Source organism: Phodopus roborovskii, unplaced genomic scaffold (genome assembly GCF_943737965.1).
Source record: "Phodopus roborovskii unplaced genomic scaffold, PHOROB, whole genome shotgun sequence".
NCBI classification, from domain to species: domain Eukaryota; kingdom Metazoa; phylum Chordata; class Mammalia; order Rodentia; family Cricetidae; genus Phodopus; species Phodopus roborovskii.
Genome location: NW_026126638.1, coordinates 5,932,392 through 5,954,367, shown reverse-complemented (window position 1 = coordinate 5,954,367; position 21,976 = coordinate 5,932,392).

The window sequence follows — 21,976 nt, the reverse complement described above, 5'->3', positions numbered from 1 at the left end:
TGGAAGAAAAAACAAACAAAAAATTGGAAAAAATGAACAAATCTCTTAAAGAAAGTAAGGAAAGCCAAGAAAAAACAATTAAACAGGCGAAGGAAACAGTTGAAGATTTGAAAACTAAAATAGAGACAATAAAGAAAGCACAAACAAAAGGAATGCTAGAAATAGAAAAACTGGGCAAATGATTGGGAACTACAGACACAAGCATAACCAACAGAATAAAAGAGGTGGAAGAGAGAATCTCAGGTACTGAAGATAAACTAGAGGAAATAGATTCATCGACCAAAGAAAATCATAAATCCAACAAATCCTTAATACAAAACATCCAGGAAGTGTGGGACACCATGAAGAGGCCAAACATAAGAATAATAGGCATAGAGGAAGGCGAAGAACCCAGCTCAAAGGTACAGAAAACATATTCAACAAAATCATTGAAGAAAACTTTCCCAATCTGAAGAAGGACATGCCCATTAAAGTACAAGAAGCATAACAAACACCAAATAGACTGGACCAAAGAAAAAAGACCCTTCACCACATAAAAATCAAGACACCTAACATACAGAATAAAGAAAGACTATTAAGAGCAGTGAAGGAAAAAGGCCAGGTAACATATAAAGGCAGACCTATAAAAATTATACCTGACTTTTTCATGGAAATTCTCAAGGCCAGAAGTTTCTGGATAGATGTTCTACAAGTACTAAAAGTCTATGGATGCCAGCTCAGCTACTATACCCAGCAAAACTCTCAATCACTATAGATAGAGAAAACAAGATATTTAATGACAAAGCCAGATTTTTACAATATGTATCTAAAAATCTAGCCCTACAGAAAGTTCTGGAAGGGAAACTCCAACCCAAAGAAGTTAACTACAATTGCAAAGACATAGGCAACAGATAATCGCACTTCACCAGAACCCAAGGGTAAAGCAGGGCAAATATATTCACAATACCATCGCCAACAACAAATCTAAAACAAACAAGCATTAACAATCAATGGTCCTTACTCTCCCTCAACACTAATGGTCTTAACTAGCCTATAAAAAGACACAGGCTAACAGAATGGATACGAAGACAGCATCCATCCTTCTGGTGCATAAAAGAAGAACATCTAAGCTTCAAAGACAGACATTATCTCAGGGTAAAGGGTTGGGAAAAGATCTTCCAATCAAATGGACCCAAGAAGCAAGCAGGTGTGGCTATCCTAATATCTAACAAGTTAGACTTCAAAATCAATCAAAAGAGATGAAGACAGTCATTTTGTATTCATCACAGGAGAAATCTATCAGCACAAAGTCTCAATTCTGAGCATCTATGCCCCAAATACAAAAGCACCCACATCTGTAAAAGAAACGCTACTAAAACTCACAGCTCACATAAAACTTCACACACTCATAGTGGGAGACTTCAACACCCCACTCTCACTGATACACAGGACCACCAGTCAGAAAATTAACAAAGAAATAAAAGAACTAACAGAAGTTATGTCTCAATTGGGTTTAACAGACATCTATAGAATATTCCATCCAGACACAAAAGAATATACCTTCTTCTCTGCTCTACATGGAACCTTCTCTAAAATAGACCACATATTAGGCGACATAATAAACCTTACCATATTTTTAAAAAAAATTGAAATAACCCCCTGTATCTTATCAGACCACCATGCTTTAAAGTTGGAATTAACAATACAAATCGCAGAAACCCTACAAACTCATGGAAACTTAACAATGCGCAATTGCACCATACCTGGGTCAAAGAAGAAATAAAGAAAACAATTAAGGACTTCCTAAAATTCAAGGAGAATAAGGACAAAACATACCTGAACTTATGGGACACCTTGAAAGCAGTGCTACGAGGGAAGTTCACTGCACTAAGTCTTCCATATGAAGAAAACAGAGGATAGTCACATTAGAGAATTAACAGCACAACTGAAAACCTTAGAACAAAAAGAAACAAACTCATCCCAGAGGAGTATACACCAGGAAACAATCAATTTGAGGGCTGAAATCAATAAAGTAGAAATCAGGAAAACAATACAAAAAATCAATGCAACAAAGAGTTGGTGTTTTGAAAAATCAACAAGATACACAAACCTTTATCCAAACTAACAAAAAAGCAGAGAGAGAACATGCAAATTAACAAAATCAGAAACGAAAAGAGGGGCATAACAACGGACACTAAGGAAATCCAGACAATGTTCAGGTCATACTTTGAAAACATGTATTCCACAAAATTTGAAAATTCAAAGGAAACGGACAAATTTCTGGATAACTATCACTTACCAAAATTAAATCAAGAACAGATAAACAACTTAAATAGATCTATAACCAACCCCTAATGAAATAGAAGCAGTCATCAAAAGCCTCCCAACCAAGGGCCAGATGGCTTCAGTGCAGAATTCTACCAGAAATTCAAGGAAGAGCTAATACCAATATTCCTCAAATTGTTCCACACAATAGAAACAGAAGGTTTATTACCAAACTCTTTCTATAAGACCACAATCACCTTGGTACCCAAGCCACACAAAGACACAACTAAGAAAAATACTACAATATCCCTCATGAAACATTAATGCAAAATTACTCAATAAAATACTGGCAAACAGAATCCAAGAATACACCAGAGAAATCATCCACCATGACCAAGTAGGCTTCATCCCTGGGTTGCAGGGATGGTTTAACATATGAAAATTTATCAACATGATTCACCATATAAACAAATTGAAAAAGAAAAAACACATGATCATCTCCCTACGTGCTGAAAAAGCCTTTGACAAAATTCAACACCCTTTCATGATAAAGGTCTTAGAGAGATCAGGGATAATAGGAACATAATAACAGCAATATACAATAAACCAACAGTCAACATCAAACTGAATGGAAAGAAGCTTAAGGCAATTCCTCTAAAATCAGGAATAAGACAAGGCTGCCCCCTCTCTCCATATCTCTTCGATATTGTACTTGAATTTCTAGCTAAAGCAATAAGACAACAAAAGGAGATCAAGGGGATACAAATTGGAAAAGAAGAAGTCAAACTTTCACCATTTGCAGATGATATGATAGTTTACATTAGTGACCCAAAACATTTTTACCAGGGAATTCCTACAGCTGATAAACACCTTGTGCAAACTAGCAGGATACAAGAGAATATATATATATATATATATATATATATATATATATATATATATATCTGTGTATATCAGTAGCCCTACTTTATTCAGATGACAAAGGGGCTGAGAAAGAAATCAGAGTAACATCACCCTTTACAATAGCCACAATCAACATAAAGTATCTTGGGGTAACACTTACCAAACAAGTGAAAGACCTATATAATAAGAACTTTGTGTCTTTAAAGAAAGAAATTAAAACAGATACCAGAAAATGGAAAAGATCTCCCACACTCTTGGATAGGTAGGATAAACTTAGTAAAAATGGCAATCTTGCCAAAATCAATCTACAGATTCAATGCAATCCCCATTAAAATCCCACTTCACTGACCTTGAAAGGATAGTAATCAACTTTATATGGAAAAACAAAAGACCCAGGATAGCCCAAACAACCCTGTACAATAAAGGAACTTCAGGAGGCATCACCATCCCCAACTTTAAGCTCTACTACAGAGCTATAGTCCTGAAAACAGCCTGGTATTGGCACAAAAACAGACAAGTAGACCAATGGAATCAAATAGAAAATCCTGACATTAACCCACACACCTACCTGATTTTTGACAAAACAGCTAAAAGTATACAATGGGTGGAGGAAAGCATCTTCAACAAATGGTGCTGGCACACATGGATGATGGTATGTAGACGACTGCAGATAGACCCATGTCTATCACCATGCACAAAACACAAGTCCAATGGATCAAAGACCTGAACATATATCCAGCTACACTGAACCTCTTAGAAAAGAAAGTGGGAGGTACCCTTGCACAAATTTGTACAGGAGACCACTTCCTGAACATAACTCCAGTAGCACAGACACTGAGATCGACAATTAATAAATGAGACCTCCTCAAACTGAGAAGCTTCTGTAAGGCAAAGGACACAGTTGACAAGACCAAACGGCAGCCCATAGACTGGGAAAAGATCTTCACCAATCCTACATCTGACAGAGGGCTGATCTCCAAAATATACAAAGAACTCAAGAAATTAGTCAACAAAACACCAAATAACCCTATTTAAAAAATGGGATACAGAACTGAATAGAGAACTCTCAACAGAGAAAATCAAAAAGGCTGAAAGACACTTAAGAAAGTGCTCAGATCAACAACTAACTTATCCACCATCATGGAGCCCTCATCTAGTACCTGTTGGAAACAGAAGCAAATACCCACAACTAAATACTGAGTCGAAGTAGAATCCAGATGCAGTCGAAGTAGAATCCAGATGCAGAGAGAGAGGACAAGTCCTGGTTGCAGAAACACATGGAGGTAGCTGATCTGAACAAGGAGGAGCTAATGAGCCCCCAGACTGATAACTGGGAATTCAGCATGGGACTGACTCAGACCCCCTGAACATGGGTCTCAGCTAGAAGGCCTGAACAGTCTAAGGGACCTCAGACAGAGGAACCAGGATGTATTCCTGGTGCACAAAAGGACCTTGCAGGCACATCCCCCATGGAGGGATACTGCCTTAACCTAGAGACAGGAGAGAAGGCCTAGTCCCTACTTCAAATGACCTGTCAGATCTACATGACCCCACCTGGATGGCATCACTCTACATGTGGAGTGGGGAGGGGGTTGAGAGGGGAGGGTTGTCAGGGTGCATGTGACAGGGGGGGAGGGAAAAAGGGAGGGAGGGAGAGGAAACTGGGATCAATATGTAAAATTAAAATAAAAAAAAAGAGAAAGTGAAAGTGCTCAACATCCTTAGTCATCAGGGAAATGAAAATCAAAGCAACTCTGTGATACCATCTTACTCCTGCCAGAATGGCTAAAATTAGAAACACCAATGACAACTTATGCTGGAGAGGATGTGGAGAAAGGGGAACACTCCTCCACTGCTGGTGGGAGTGCAAACTTGTACAGACATTTTGGAGATCAGTTCCTCAGGAAAATGGGATTCAGTCTACCAGAGGACCCGACAATCCCCCTGTTAGGCATATACCCAAATGATCCACATCCATGCAACAAAGGCTTGTGCTCAACTATGTTCATGGCAGCATTATTTGTAATAGCAAGAACCTGGAAGCAACCTAGATGACCCTCAACTGAAGAATGGATAAAGAAGATGTAGCCCATCTACACAATGGAATATTAGTCTGCGGAAACAAAACAAAACAAAAACAAAAACAAACAAACAAAAAACCAATGGAATCTTGAAATTCATAGGTGGATGGAACTTGAAGAAACCATCCTGAATGAAGTAACCCAGTCACAAAAAGGCCTAGTCCCTACTCCCAATGACTTGACAGATTTAGGTGGCCCCTCCTGGAGGGCATCACCCTACATGAGGAGTGGGGTGTGATGGGAGGGGAGGGTGGTCGGGGTGCATGAGAGGGTGGGAGAGAGGGAAAGAGGGAGGGAGGAAGGGAGGAGGAAAGAGGGAACTGGAATTGACATGTAAAATAAAAATAAAAAAGAAAAAGAAAGCTCCTATGAATAGCAGTGCATAAAAAAAGAAGAAAGAGAAGGAATAGGATACAGATATATGAAAAAAAAAATCCCAGTTGACTTGATACCTAAGTAATTAGAGAGGAGGAAAAAATGATGATGGATTAGATTAGAATCCATTATATGCATTCATGGACTTCACAAACAATAAAAATAAACATTCCATAAATAATAAATTACACTACATATTGTAAACTCAAAGTAAAATTGTTTATGCACACTGGCCCTTTTATTGATCCTCATCACCCTCCCTAATACCTTTGCTTGTTAGCTTTTCTGTAATCTGATTTCACTGTGTCCATTAAGTTCAGAGGTGATATTTTTCTTTCATGATACGTTACCCTCTTCACTCATTACTGACACTGAAGGAGTCAGGCAATGGCTCTGAGTTAGTTACATTTGGCAGAAGCTTCCCCTCTGTTTCAGGACACATCAAACTAAGGTCAAGGCTGGATTCTACCAGGCTTCTGCTTCCACAGTATGAGATATAGAGATATTGAACCTGTGTCTTCCCTCTGCTGTTTCTACCTTTCTCACTTGAAGATTTTCTAAATCACCCTTTGAGGACCCCTTAGGCCATTCTTATTTTCTATTTAGTACCTGGAGAAACCAGACAGTGCCCTGGCTTATATATAATGGGCTGCCACGACTGAGCAACTTTTCTGTCTCTCTTAAAACCAAAAATTTTAGGGAGACCCATAAGGTAATAACTGGAGTAGTTTTCCCGAGTGCTAGCATCTACTGTTCAGAATACACAAGGTCTGTATCATCATTGGCTAAAACAATGTAATAAAATCTGTAATAGTCTCTGCACCCTTTGACTTTCACAGGCAGAGCCCCAGACTCCATGATCTACAGTGGTTGAGGGAGACTTCTTAGAGATTTCTACCACATGACCCTAGATGCCTTACCTCTCTCTATCCAAGTTCCCTCACATATCACCAGCCTGCACTAACTGAACATCATGCAATTCCTCACAGAATATGGAATGATAGAGGCTGCTGTGCTGACTATCTAATTTGGATTATCTATGGAAAATATGAACATTCAGTGGTTAGATTTAATAAAGCAAACAATAGGAGAGAAAAGAGTCATCAGACCATGTATCTAAAGAAGGGGTCACTGGACACAGAATACTTTGTGTTCCAAATTAAGAACGGAAAAAAGGTGGGAAAGGTAAATTTAGTAATTTCATTAGAAGGTTAATGCAGAGGTTGTCCTAGAATAAATGTGATATATGTGGAAAGTTAAATTAATTCATGACAGGGAATATCAACAAACCATTTTCACAAGGAAAATGAGGAATATCTCAATTCTGTATTTGACAGAAAACCCTCTATATCAAAAATCAATCAGAAAGCATCATATTAAGGGACTGTAAAACAGTGCAGGGATAACAGACATGTACTTTCTACATAAAAGCTGTATAGACAAGCCTAAGCACATGTTTAATTGTGAATAGCCACATACAGTGACAGTGAATGAAACTACTCCATAAGAGGAAGAACAACCAAACTCAGCCTCAAGAACCATGCTAGAGAAGGGGGGAGTCTCACAAGAACTCTCACACCGTGACACACACGTTAATTCTGGAAAACATGTGTCCACATCACTGTCTAAACTCCTTTGACATTTTCTAGTCACTTTTACTTTAATAACCTTCAGAATCTTACTAACAAGGAAAGGCTTTTAGATCATGCATTCTAATCAATTTCTGCCTAGAATCAGATCCTTTGAGATTGGGAAAGGCTTTGTCATCCTGAGCGGAGTGAGGATCAATCTTCCATTGCTAATGTCAAAGCAATGTCATAACACATTAGAGCCTTGGGGAGGAAATCACACCCGTATCAACAAAACAGTAGTTAAATACTGTAGACAAAGAGGACATACATTATGATTACTGGAGATCTGGCTATAGTCATCATGGACGATGTACTGCTTTCTCTGTTCATTGAATCTTATATCATCTCTACTGGCACATAATTCCATCTGCACACTTCCTCTACTCCAGAACACACAGGAACATGTGATCAAGCATTGCCAACTAGACTGACATTAAAATAATGAAAGAAATTTAATTCAATGTCCAGGCTTTGTGCATGGACAACATTCCTTATTCTTAAAATTTATTTGAGACTTTCCTATATGGGCAATGTATTTGCATAACTTCTATTCTTTCCTTTCACACCTCTAACTCTTTTTCTTCCTTCTATTCCTTCTCAAATTCTTTAAATATTCTTCTTTCTTTCTTAATTTATTCTTTGTGTCTTTCACATCATGAATCTCCATCCCATCCATTTCCCCATCCCTTTGTATCTACTCTAAGCCCTTGCAACTTCTCCCACAAAATAAAGAAAATTAAATTAAAGAGAAGAACATTTAAAGAGAGAAGAAAAAGTCAACCTCATTATGAAAGTTGCAGCGAGACACAGCGAGTCACACAGTAAACCCCTTTATCCATGTACCTTTACATTCAAGAGTTAATTGCAAAGAGTCAGTGGTCTGATTTGAGGTCTCTGGTTTCTGCTATGCTAACAATGCTGGGCCCTCACTGGGACTCATCTTGGATTTTCTGTATTGCAGAGATCCTTAAGCTTGGGGCTCTAGGACTGGCCCCTTTACCTGCTCCAACAAATCTCAGATGGTGTGGATGTTGGGGTGTGCCAACACATAACCTTGGTCCTCGGCCTGTGTCTTTGCAGGTTTGGTTAGCCTGTCTGCTCTCCCTTGTCCTTGCCCTGGCAAATTCACCTCATGCAGCAATGAGCAAGGGAGAGGGTCAGTTCTCCTACTTTCATCTCCTTAGAATCAGATCTCCCACACCTTCAGGGCTAGATCTACTGTGTTGCCCAGGCATGGTGAGGGTCCACTCTTCTGAGTGGTACAGCTGATGAGGTTCAGGTCCAGCTCTCCTATTCTTATGACCTCAGGGTCAGCTCTCTAACCTGCCTCAGTCATTGATGGGGAGATCATTGCACCTTCTATGCTTGTTAAACATATTTTCACAAATGCTCTTCCTTAGCAGTCATTGATGTACTGTGTTTCTTCATCTAGGAGTAGGATCTTATGTGATTTTCACCAACTCTGTGGGCATATCAACTTCTTTGGTCGTTGTGCTGGTTGTTTTTAGGTAGTGCTTATTGAGATCTTGGGGTGCAGTTATCCATGATACACAAAAGATGCCTTGATCATCTGGCTTTTGCAGCCTTTCTCCTCCATCTTCTATAATGTTTTCTGAGCCTTAGTTGTAGAGGTTGTGTGGCAGAAGTTTAAAGTGGGGTTGGGCATCCCATGGTTTTTTTTTTCTCTGTTCTCTGACCAGTTGAACATTTTTGTAGACTGTCTCTTGTTTACAAAAGAAGTTTCTTTGATGAAAGTAGAGAGCTGCACTTGTCTGTGGGTATACAGAGAAGTAATTAGATTGTAGTTGAATTTCTCTAGGAAAACTATTGACTGCTTTCCTTCATTAGCAACATTCCTGTTACTTTTGGAATACTATCAGAGCTAGTGTTCAAGCAGGAAGCTTCCAGTTTAAACCTGATTCTGCCAAGTCCTATGTTCAAAGTGTGTATTGAAATTTCTCATAGGCTCTTAACATCATGTTATGGGAGGTCAACAAGGACAATGGCAATAGCTGATATTGTTCTGGGGACTCGTGGACCCACAGCTCTAAGGGAAGTTTGCCATGCCTGATATTGTGTTTTTTGTTAGATTGTCTATGCCTCTTGCGGGAGGCATTATCAACCGAGAGTTGCAACTTCTTATAACCTGTACATGTATGTGTTTCGATTCAAACACATTTATGTTTTCTCCATGTATCTTACATAAAAATAAAATATGTTTCCTTATTTCATTTAAAATATATTTAGTGTTATTAATGCTTCTTTCTCTTCTCTTGTGTATTGCCCGTTATGAGCACAATTGTCCTTCTTACTAGTTAAAGTCTCCCCATTCTTTCCTCTTCACCTCATAGCACCATTGTTCAACCATTGCCCTGTCTAGAGCTCCTTCTCTTCCACCATGCATTTTGGGGTTTTTACTTCCCTGGCTCCTGTGCTAACTCCAGGTTCTGTTTATCTACATTTAAAGATTCAGAGCTATGATCCACAGACAACAAAGAATGTGTAACATTTGCCTTTCTGGGTGTAATATTTTCTAGGCCTATGCATTTACCTTCTAAAGCTTCTAGTAATGATTAGCACTTTCACGGAAGTAGCAGGATACAAAATGAATTTAGAACAAAAAGAACGAACATGGAAACAATCCTACTCACAGTAGCAGCAAAACTATCTGTGAAGAAACTTAAGTTGTGAACATTTTCTCCACTGAAAACTCCAAATCTCAGAAGCAAAGAGATAAAGGAATCCCCTAAAAAATTTAAAGATCTTCCTGGTTCAGGATTTGGGACAATTAACGTTGCAAAATTGAGTATTCTAACCAAATTCAGAGATTCAATATAATTCCAACCAAAAAACCCATGAGATTCTTCACAGAAATAAAAATTCATTCTAAAATTTATATTGAACAATAAAATACCCTGGATAGTCAGTTCTGAGAAAAAAAAACAAAATTCTGGGTGGATTACATTATTACATTCCAAGCTATGTTACACAGTTACAGAAATCAAAACAGTGGGACACTAGCAAATTCAGACATGTGGTCAATGGAATGGAACAGAAGATCCATGCAGGAGTGTGCAAAGCTACAGCCATCTGATATTTGATAAAAATGTGGAGGGAAGTGGAGAGAAGACAGCATCTTCAATAAATGTTACTAGTGAATTAATATCCACATGTAGAAGAATGAAGTTAGATCCATATTTAATTTACCACCCTGCATAGATAATCAACTCCAAGTGGATGAAAATCTCAATGTGAAACCTGAAGTCCTGGAATTAGTAGATGCAAACAGGCAGTGTCCTACAGGATACAGGCACAGGATAGGAAATTTTGAGTGAGGCTTTATAATTACAGGAATTAAGGATAATAATTAATGAACAGGATTTCATAAAACTAAAAAAATCTGTTCAGTAAATGAAATAATCAAGTAAAGATGAAGGCCACATGTTGGGAGAAAATCTTCATCAGCTATACTTATGTGAGGAGATTAATATCCAGAATATACCAAGAATTCAAAACAAACAAACAAACAATCAAGAAAAGAAGGAGCTCTAATGAAAATGGGCAAGGAATCTATAGAGAGGATTCAAAATGAAGAAAAAAAAGAAGACTAACATGTATTGCAAAACTTGTTCAACATTCTTGAAGTTACAGAATTTCAAAGTAAAAATGCTTTGAGATTTCATCTTACACAAGTCAGAATGGTGAATGTCAAGAAAAGAGCTGACAACAAACTCTTGAAGGGAAGTTTTGAAAAGGGATCCCTCATCCACCATTGGTGATTGCAAACTATAGCAATCAGAATGGCAATAAGGGCGGAGAATTCAGAAAACCTAAATGTACATTTATTTTAGAACCCAGATATTTCACTTATACATATATGTTAGCATATGTCCAAAGGAGTCACCATTCTAGTTCACAGATACTTGCTCATCCATGCTGATTGTCACTCTCTTCACAATAGCTAGGAAAAGAGCCAACCGATGTCTTATAACTACTGAATGGATCGAAAATCTGGCAAACACAATGGAATATACTTGTCTGTGAAGAGACAATGTTTTTGTTGGTTTTTTTTTGTTTGTTTTGTTTTTTAACCACATCACCACATTATGTGTCATTCTTTCTGGAAAGGGCATGCTGACAATTTCCTCCATACCTCATCCTGCTGGGCTACAGTCCCAAAGAGAAATAATGGAGAAAGTTCTTTCAACTCTGGATCAAAGATGCCATTGTTGGGCTTTTGTTATAAAGGGAATGGCCTTGCATGTCCCAGCACTCACTTCAGCCAACTCCATAGGCTCCTCCGAGATGCTGGGAGGTCTGTTCACAGTGGCCTTGTTGGTCCTGAGCTCAGCTCAGAGGCCCTGTGAAGGTATAAACCTTTATAGGGTGGGAGCTGGAGGCTTTCAAAAGAAAGAAGGGAGAAAAGAGAGGATAAAGGGGGAGAGAAGACAGAATCAGGAGAGAAGAAAGACAGCCCAGCAGAATTTCTATGATAAGTATTTGATCATTTATATCCCCAGCACACAACATGCTGTTTTTTATTTAATATTTAATCTGAAAACCATCAAATGCTTGAGCAGAGAGGAAGGGTGGCCCATTTTGTGTTCAGGAAAGTGCTCCCCAGGCTCTAAAGAGGTAAGGAGAAGTGTGGAGATTTGAGAGCAAATTCTGATAATCAGAGTGAACATTGGGAGCAGCTCTAGCCTTGATGCACAGAGGATGCCAGACACAAGATACAGATAAACACACGAGGACTAATACAACATCATAGAAGTACAGAAGAAATCCGATGCTCTACACACTGAAGTACCAGTCTCAGAGTCAGATCTGCATATTTTACTCAGACCCACATTCAGAATTTCAAAGTGCTTCAAGCAGTATGTGTTACTATGTATGATGTGTACTCCTTGATTTGCCTCCTGCTGGCACTAAGAATTAATGAAGAAACTAACTGATGTGACATATTCTTAGTGTGAATTTAAAATATGCAGTACACTTAGGGAAAGGGAGCAGTATGTTTTCTAGATGTGCAGGGAGAATAAAAGAGATTTTATATTTAGAGTTAGTGGGTAACAGCACAGTGAATCAGCACATGCTCTTGCATCTCTGAGCCTTTGCAGAAGAAAGCTCATTTTCGCTCAGGACATCTGTACACTATGCTTTATTTTTAGAAGTCATCGGAGGGGAAGGAGATCCTTCTGCTGTCCCCTTAGGTAAAGCCCAAAATATCATCCTTCCACGCTACTTAACTGTCTGTGTTTCAGTGTGTCATCTTACCATATTTTCTGTCTTAGGAATGAATCAATATTAGTTTCTCTAAAGATATAAATGTATTTCCCAACCTTGATTCTGGGGACCATGCCTGAGTTCAGCCAACTGAATGATAGAGAGACAAAGCTTCCGTAGCAGCAGAAGAAATGTACCTGCTTCCCATCCAAATATGACCACTGTGAGATGAGGCAGAAGCCAAACATGACTTAATACTGACTCTTCTGGTAGTGACAGGGTCTGTGTTTTCCTTCTTCCTTGGTGTTCCTGTCTACAATTGCACAGTTTATGAAAAATATGGAGAAATCATTAAATCATTGGCTTTCCCTGTTTTCTCCTTGCTGTTTTCCCCATCACTAGGTCACTGATTTGTTTAAAAAACAAATGACAAATTGTCACCAGGCATTCAGTGAATTTGGTGGAGGCCTGCACTTCTCTTGTGATTTCAGTGTGTAGATACAAAGTATTGAAAAGCTAAGTCAAATTTCATCCTAGGGATCAGAAACCAGGGCTAGAACTCCTGCAGAGGAAAAGAGTTCATAAGCTGTCTTTAATCAGAGTTGGCGACCTTCCTGGTGTTAACGTATTTTTTTGCTTTACTGCCACTTTGCCTTTGGGGACATCACATGTGATAAATAAATAAGGCTCCCCACACGTTTCATCTTTTCCAGCTGCAGCTCATGCTTGTCCCAGGGTGGAAGTGCAAAGCCTTGTGATGCACTGGGATGTAGATTTAGAAAGCCAGAGAGCAAGGGTGAATGGAAGAGGGAGTTAGCAGTCAGCAGACAGGTGCTGGGAGTGAGGGCTGTGTGATTAGGCCAGGGAAAGAAAACCAGAGGAAACTCTTTCACCAATGTGCTCTTATCTTCTGGCCCTCCCCATACAGATCCTGAGGACCAGAGCCAGAGCCAAGTCTCAGAGGCCTCTCCTGACAATGAGGTGGAAACTAACGACTCACAGAATGAATCCCAGGCAGAGGATGAACAAGTGTCCTCTGCTGCAGATGGGAATGAAGAGAACAATCCACAGCAGGAAACACCAGCAGGAGAAATTCAGGGCCAACCTCCCCCTGCTGCTGAAAACCCACGAGGACCAGTCCAGCATGGACCCCCCAAGCATAACCCTCCTCATCATGAGATTCACTATGGACCTCTTTGCTTTCAGAGAGCAAGAAAACCATACCTTCCCCTCCTGGCCATCCAAAACAAGGACTACAATTTAATAGGAGACTGAGAGCAGTAACCTTTCCAGTTACCCTTATTTCTTAAAGGCCGTGTCAAGTCCTTGTTTGGATGATGCTTTTGGGACTAATCGTCCTAGTAATCCAGATGTCAATGACAAGTAGGAGCCAAATTACAAGATACAAAGCCCTTCCCTTCACTATTTCTCAAATCATATTGTGCAAATCAGTTAACTGGAGTGACATGGTCCATGGCTCTATTCCTTGTTTTTCTTGGCTTTTGAAATTGAGATTTATTCATTTCTCCCAATTTTTTTGTTTGTCTTTGCCTCCATTTCTTTATGGAGATTTTCATTTCCTCTTTAAGGGTCTCTATCAACTTCATAGGGTTATATATTTCAGGTCTTTTTCTTCTGATTCTTCTAGGTTAGGGTGGTCAGGTCTTCTTGTAGGATCACTAGGTTCTGGTGTTGCCATATTGCTCTTTAGGTTGTTGAACGTATTCTTGCATGGGTACCTAACCTCCTCTTCCTCCAATTGGTACAGGAAGTGTCTTTGCCTCTTGGTCCAATGTGGTTATGTATCATTTATTATTTATTAAAGCTTGCCTGACCCTTCAGAAATCAAATTAGCCAGTAATATATCATCACAACCCAATCATTGCAGTTGGTGTCTGTGTCCCTGTCTTGGACTGATTGCTGCAGTTGCTGTTTGTGACTCGGGCAGCTTCTCTTGGTCCACTCTGTGCAGCGACAGTCTATTTCTCAGGGACCCTCTGAGGTCTCTTTGGATGGCTGGGTGGGTTTTGGGGTGGAGTGAACTTGTAAATCACTGGGTCCTATGAGGGGTGTTGGAGTAACCTGCCTGTAGGAGCTTGTCCACTGACCAGCTAGTGCAGCTGAGGTGGGTGGGGGGTGGGGTGGGGGAGCCCAGGGTTTTGCCCCAGGGACCCATGGCTCCATTTGTAATCTTTGCATTCAGGTAGTATAGGATGTGTTTGTGGAGGTCGACCTTGAACGAGCAGTTCATGGTACTTCTGCCTTTGAGGATCATAGCTCCACAGCTCCTGCTTTCTCAGTGATAACCTGTTGCACTGGGTTGGTTTGTAGAAGTACAGCAGCAACCTCCCTTTGTAATCTCTAGCCTGTACACTCTTTCTCAGTCATACCAGGTCCACGCAGAACCTTAGTGATACCTCTGACCTTGTCTAGACTCTTAATACCTTCTTCTAAAATTGTGTATGCCCAAGTTCCTCTAAACCTACCTTCCTAGGAGGGCATAAGAATAAATATTATCATTATGTATTACCCTGAGTTCTCGTGGTTGCTTTGAAATTCACTTCTTTTGCAAACCTCTTAGAAATATTAGTTTGTGTATGTGTAGATTTATATAATGTAAAATTCAGCTTTATGTGAATGTCACTCTCTGCAGAAGTTTAGGTTATTCACTTTAAAAACCACACTTCTTAGGAAACAGCACTGCTTCATACTACTACATGGATCTTCCAATGGCATGTTCTGCTGATATTATTGCTATTTGTGTACTCAGGAATTTTGGGACATTAGTGCGGTATACTACTCAACTCCAATGTGTGCTCTGCCAGGATCTCCTTACCCCTTGTTCTGTCTTAATAGACAATTCTGGCTTCAGGTTTTCAAACAGTCAGGGTGCATGTCAATGCTCACCTTTGAGAACATCTCCTGGGACGTTTTAATTCAGAATCAAAGGATGAACAAGCTAGGAGTCATCATTCACTTTCGCCTTAAAAGAAACAGTTTAGCCAGGCTGTGGTAGCACATCCTGTGAATCTCAGCACTGAGGAGGCAGAGGCAGGAGGATCTCTGTGAGTCTGAGGTCAGCCTGATTTACAAAGTGTCTTGCAGGACAGCCAGGGCTGTACATAAAGACACCTGGTCTTGGAAAAGAAACGAAAAGAAAAGGAAAAAAAAAAAAAAAAAAAAAAAAGAACCAGCTTAGTTCCATTGTTTGCTCTGTGCCTGACAAGAGTAAACCCCGAAAGCGGGAAGGAGATGGTGGAGAAGAGGATGAGCTCCCACCTCACTCACTTCTGTGGTACTGCAGCACTTGAGGAGCCCCCCCCCCCACATGTCCCAACTTTTCAGTGACTTCCCCCTTCCTTTTCTGTTTCAGAGTTGCCGGAGAAGGTTATGTCTAGGTGATTCTGTGGAATCTTTGACCCCTCCTGCTCCTCCAATCCTTCCTCCACCTCTTCAGAGGGTTCCAGAGCTCCATCTAGTGTTTGGCTGTGGGTCTGCATATCTTCTCCCATCAGCTGCTGGAGGAACTCTCTGGGATGGCAACTGGGCTAGGAACACATGTCAGTGAAGAAGTGTTCGCTGTGGACTGTGCATGATCCCAACAAAATGCCCAATGTTCGACTTCTGAGTGCTGCCTATAATTCTTAGTAACGGAGGGCTAGGATTTGACAGCTGTGGGTACAATAAAATCTAGAAGAACACACGACAAACACTGTCCACAACACAGACAGCAAGTGAAAACACTATTTGCCCCCATATCCCATGCTTCCTCCTTCGTCTCACATCTATGCTTTAAGAATATTTTCCATGTCTCCATTTGGGACTTTTTTTAGTATAAAGAAGCTGGGAAGGTGTAAATGTGAGAAAGTTCCAAACCCTGATCAATTCATGGCATTCCCAAACTCATCAGCCTGGTTTCTATGCTTCTACAGCCAGGTTGCATTTTCTGTTTCATTTTATTGCATCTAAAATAATAATTGTACATTAAAAATATTACTACAATATTATGAAAATATTACTAAAAAGTTATTAATTTTTCAACAGATTCATGAGTGATAAATATTTTATTTTAAACTTAATTCCATTGATCTCTATGTAAATAAATTATAATTTAGTGACACCTTTTAATTATTAAGTCTATTTCTCTTGTTTTTTTATTTTCAATTAATGCATTTAAAAGAGAGCAAAGGCCCTACCCATTTTTTTTTTCTGAATGGCTCTTACAATAGCTTTTGCTGATAGCATCCTGTGGTGTAAATTGATGTTTGTTTTTGTAATGGTATGACTTTTAATTGAAATAGGGTCTTATGGAGCCAAGGCAGGCTTTAAGCTCACTATGTAACTGTAGAAAAACCTGGAACTTCTTTCTTTCCCCTTCCTTCCTTCTTTCCTTCCTTCCTTCTTTCCTTCCTTCCTTCCTTCCTTCCTTCCTTCCTTCCTCTCTTCCTTCCTTCCTCTCTTCCTTCATCCCTTCCTCTCTTCCTTCCTTCCTCTCTTCCTTCATCCCTCCCTCCCTTTATTTTTTTGTCTTATACAATGCAAGCAGACCAGTCTCTCCCCAACCTCCCCTCCTTCCAGTCCCATGCCACCTTCCCTGTCTCCCACATCTACTGATCCTCTTTCTCTTCAGTAAAGAGATGCCCCCCACCCCAAGGAATATTATCAAAGCACAGTGTAACAAGAGGCAATAAGATTAGCCACAAACCATCATATCAAGGCTGGATGAGGCAATCAGCAGGAGGAAAAGAGTCCCATGAGCAGGCGAAAAGTCAGAGATATCCTGACTCCCCCTGTTAAGTCATTCAACAAAACCCTGAGCTATGCGAGTGTAGAGAGTTTCTTACAGACCCATCTAGGCTCCATGGTTGCCAATCCAGTGTCTATGAACCCCTATGAGGCCCTCTAGTTGATTCTGTGGGCTGTGTTCTTGTGGTGTTCTTGGCCCCTCCAGCTCCTATACCCTTCCTCCCCCCACTTCTGAGGGATTCTCAGAGCTCCATCTAATGTGTGGCTGTGGGTCTTTGTATCTCCTATCAGCTGTGGGAGGAACTCTCTCTGATGGCGATTAGGCTAGGAACTGAGCTATATGTATAGCAGAGTAACATTAGGAATCATTTCATTGACTATTTTTTTTTTCAGTTGTGTTTGGTTCTAATCTATGTCTCTGAGCCACCCAGTTTCTGGATCCTGGCCATCTATTCAGTGTCTGGCATGGGCCTTGTGTAAGACCAGTTATTGGTTGCCCACTCTCCATAAGTTCTGAGCCACTATTGCCCAAGCACATCTTGCAGAAAGGGAAGGTTTGGGTCATAGATTTTTGTGGCTGAGTTGGTGTTCCAGCCCCACCATATGGCCATTTTTACTATGCTAACTCTACTGATTCATGATCATGGGATATATTTACATATTATGATGTTTTCTTCAGTTTTTTGAAAGACTAGATGCTTTTGTCATACAAATCTTTCATTTGTTTGGCTATTGATACCCCAAGATATTTTATTGTCTGCAGCTACTATGAAGGGTGTTATTTTCAGTCTATTTGTCATTTTTATATAGGCAAGGTTCTGATTTTTTTGAGCTACTTTTGTATCCAGCCACTTCACTGAAGGTGTTTTTCAGCTGTAGGAGTTCCCTGGTTGAATTTTGAGGGTCATTTATGTATGCTATCATATCATCTGCAAGTAGCAATACTTTGACTTCTTCCTTTCCAATTTTTATTCCCCTTTGATCTCCTTCTGTTGTTTATTGCTCTAGCTAGAACCTCAAGTACTAGATATGGAGAGAGTGGACGATCTTTGACTTCCTGATTTTAGTGGAATTGCTTTGAGTTTCTCTCCCCTCTAATTTGATGCTGGGTATAGGTGTTCTATAAATTGCTTTTATTATATTTGGCTATTGGCTTGTATCCCTAATCTTCCCTGGACTTTTGTCATGAAGGAGTGATGGGTTTTGTCATAGACTTTTTCTGCATCTCATGAGATGATCATGTGATATTTTTCTCTCAGTTTATTATACTGGATTGCATTTATTGATTTACATATATTAGACCATGTCTGCATCTCTGGGATGAAGCCTACTTGATCATAGTGGATGATCTTTTGATGTACTCTTGGGTTTGGTTTGCAAATACTGTATTGAGTAATTTTGCAACTCTGTTTATGAAGGGAATTGGTCTGTAATTTTCTTTCTTTGTTTAATCTTTGTGTGGTTTGGATCTAAGGTGGCTGTGGACTCATAAAATGAATTTGGTAATTTTCCTTCTGCTATCATTTCATGGAATAATTGGAGGAGTATTGTCACTTACTCTTCTTTGAAAGTATGGAAGAATCCTACAATGTTGGGCTTATTTTTTGTAGGGATACTTTTAATGACTTTCTGTTTCTTTAGGGGTTATAGGTCAGTTGAAGTTCTGATCGTGATTTGTCTAACACATTAAAAAGAGGAGAAAAAGCATAGCATCCAGTTCAGAGACCTCACGATAACTCCTTGGAAACACACTACCTTGTGTTCTAAATGAAGAACAAAAGAAGGTAGTAAAGGGTACACTAGCACCTGAACTAGAGAACTAAATTCAGGAACTATCTCAGATTAAATGGGATAGTAGGAGGAATTGGAATATTATTTCAGAACTGTGAATGCCAACAATTTTCAAAAGGTAAATTGGGAAAAAATGTGCCAGTATTCTACATAAAATGTACTCTATTGATGAGAAATCAGAGAACAGCAGGGAATGTAGATGTAAAATAGTGCATGATTGACACATAATGCCTACGTAAAGGATTTATACACTAGCTTAAGTGTATGCGTAAATGTGATCAGTCAAGTATGGTCACAGTGAATAAAACTATTTCTTGGAAGAAAGAAAATCCAAAACTCATTCTAATAGAATATGGAGAAGGGAGGAGTCCCACAAGAAGTCCTACTACATGAAACACAATGTTAATTACAGGAGACATATACTCACACTGCTCCACAGTGATAATCTCATTGTATTTCCTTTGGCCAATTTTACTTTAACAGCCATAAAAGTATCAATTAGAACAAAAGGTTCTAGGCTTATAATCTGTATAAATAAGGCAACTCTGGTTAGAATCAGATTCTTCCATGATTAAATCTACAAAACCAATTACATACTAAGTAGATTTAGTACAAGGATAAATGAGTCATAATCAGATTTCCAATTTCCAATTGCTACTTAAAGTCACACTACTGATAAAACTGTATGAATATTCAGAAAATTCATTTATAAAGTCACAATGAAGGGACAAATTACAACCATATAGAACATCAAAAATTTTTGGAGAGTGCTTTATGGTTTTTGTAAATAGTTCATTGGTGAAAAGACATAATACCAAGCCAGGCACTGTGCATACACCTGTAACTCCAGTACAAGCAAGACAGAGCAGAAGGATCAGGCATTCATAGCCCAGCCTAGTACACACAGTAAAGGATTAGTCTACCAGTGCCCCAAGGCTCAATGAGTTCCCAAAGACCCTTCAGTTAGGAACTCAGTCTCCAACATTTCATATTCAAACCATAGAATCAGACAATAAAGTTCATACTATAGCTTTTGTATGATATTTCTTTGAAGAGGGAGCAAGCAACTGGGAGAAAACCCTGTACCTGAAACCTGTAGCAATCTTTCAATTTGCACCCCACTGCCTCCTTTGAAAGACCAAGTCTTCCTCTCCCCTTTTCTGTGGGCCCCAGACTCTGGGGTTTATTGCCCCAAGAGGCTGCCTGTGCCTCCGTACACTGCACCACACCCATGAACATAGAAATATATGTGAATGTAGCAGTATTAAAAATGAGTAAATCATGGTGTTTTGAGTAGTGTGGAGACGTTAGTAGAGAAATGAGGTTGATTTGATCAAAACCCATTATGTATTTATCTCAAATCTCAAAAAAGATTATACAGAAGTAAGTTATATTAAACTCAAAATAACTCAAAGCATACGCATGGTGTAATAGCCAGCTGACACCTGGTCATTGTTTACACCTGCTTCCTCCACAATTAGACTCTCCTGTCCTTCGTTTCACAGCATGATTTCCCCGTGTATGCTGCATTCACGTGCGAAACTTTTCTTCCATGCTACATCATTGAAGAGAGTCAGAGAAAGGGTCCTAGGTGTGTGGCATTTGGCAGAATCAACTGCTCTCTTTCAGCACACAAGACACCAGGCTCAAGTATGACTGCCAGCAGGAGTGCTGCTGTCACACTACAGTGCACACGTGTGAGCTATGCAGGCTGGCCCTCTTCTCCATGGCTTCTCTCTTTTCCTCACCTGAAGTCCTACATGGGCCACCTGCTGAGAAACAGTCGCTTAGTGCTCCCTTCCCATCTAATATCAAGGGAAACCAGAGACAGTTCTGGCATTAAATAAAAGAGTCTACCAGGACTCAGCATCCACTCTGCCTCCCATACGGGCCAGAAGTATAGAGAGAACTGTATAGGTTTTTTTATAATACCAGGTAGGGCTGCAACATCTGTAGTAAACTAGGTTCCTGAGGTCATTCTGTAAGAACCTCTGCAACCCATGAATTACTGCAGATTTAATAGGATAGTTGAAGAAAATAGAATATTATTTCAGCGTAGTTAATGTCAACAATTTTCAAAATGTAAGTGGGGAATAACAAGTGTCGATATTTTATGGAAAATCCATTCTACTGAGGAGAAATCAGAGAACAATAGGGAAGGGGGCTGTGAAACAGCTCATGAATGAGACACAATATCTATTTAAAGGCATAGACAACACAAGATTCATTTAAGGGCATTAATGGCCTCAAGGCCCAAGTCATTTAAGACTTGCTTCCGTCACTTCACTTTGACTTCTTGTCACTTCTGGTGCTACCAACATTAAGTCTGAGTCCCAAGTCATCTTTCCTCAACCAGGAAATATCATACCTCAAGTGCATCACTGTTGTTTGTAACCAACATTGGCAGAAGAGCTTTCCTTTGAATCCACCTCAGTATTTAACTTAATTTTATCTGGCAAGCCCAAGCTTGAAGTATCATGCGACACTGCACAAAACTGTCCACAATTAACAAATCTGGAAACTGAGTAACAAGCTGTAAAATTATTTCCCATGTCTTAATCTTTGTTGATGATTTCCTGTAAATAAGTTAAAAGTAGACATTTATTGCAGTGGAGACTTTATTTCAATCCTCTATTGTGAAAATTTAAAAGAATGTGGCCATCAGTCTCTTTCAGCACACAAGACACCAGGAACAATTTTGATTTAAACACCACACACACACACACACACACACACACACACACACACACACACACACACACACTTTTTAACTTCATTGGTATCATAGGCCATAGAGTCTACAACTCAGCACCAGAGGAGAAAGCAAAAGTTGGAGAACTATATCCTCAGACCTCAGACATGCACCACATTTTAATCCTTAATTTTTTTTCAGGGTTACCTCCTATTCCTGTGTCAACCTAGATCTGTGCTCCAAGGACAGAGCCATTCTTATCTCTTCAGCTGTCCCTGTGTGTTGAG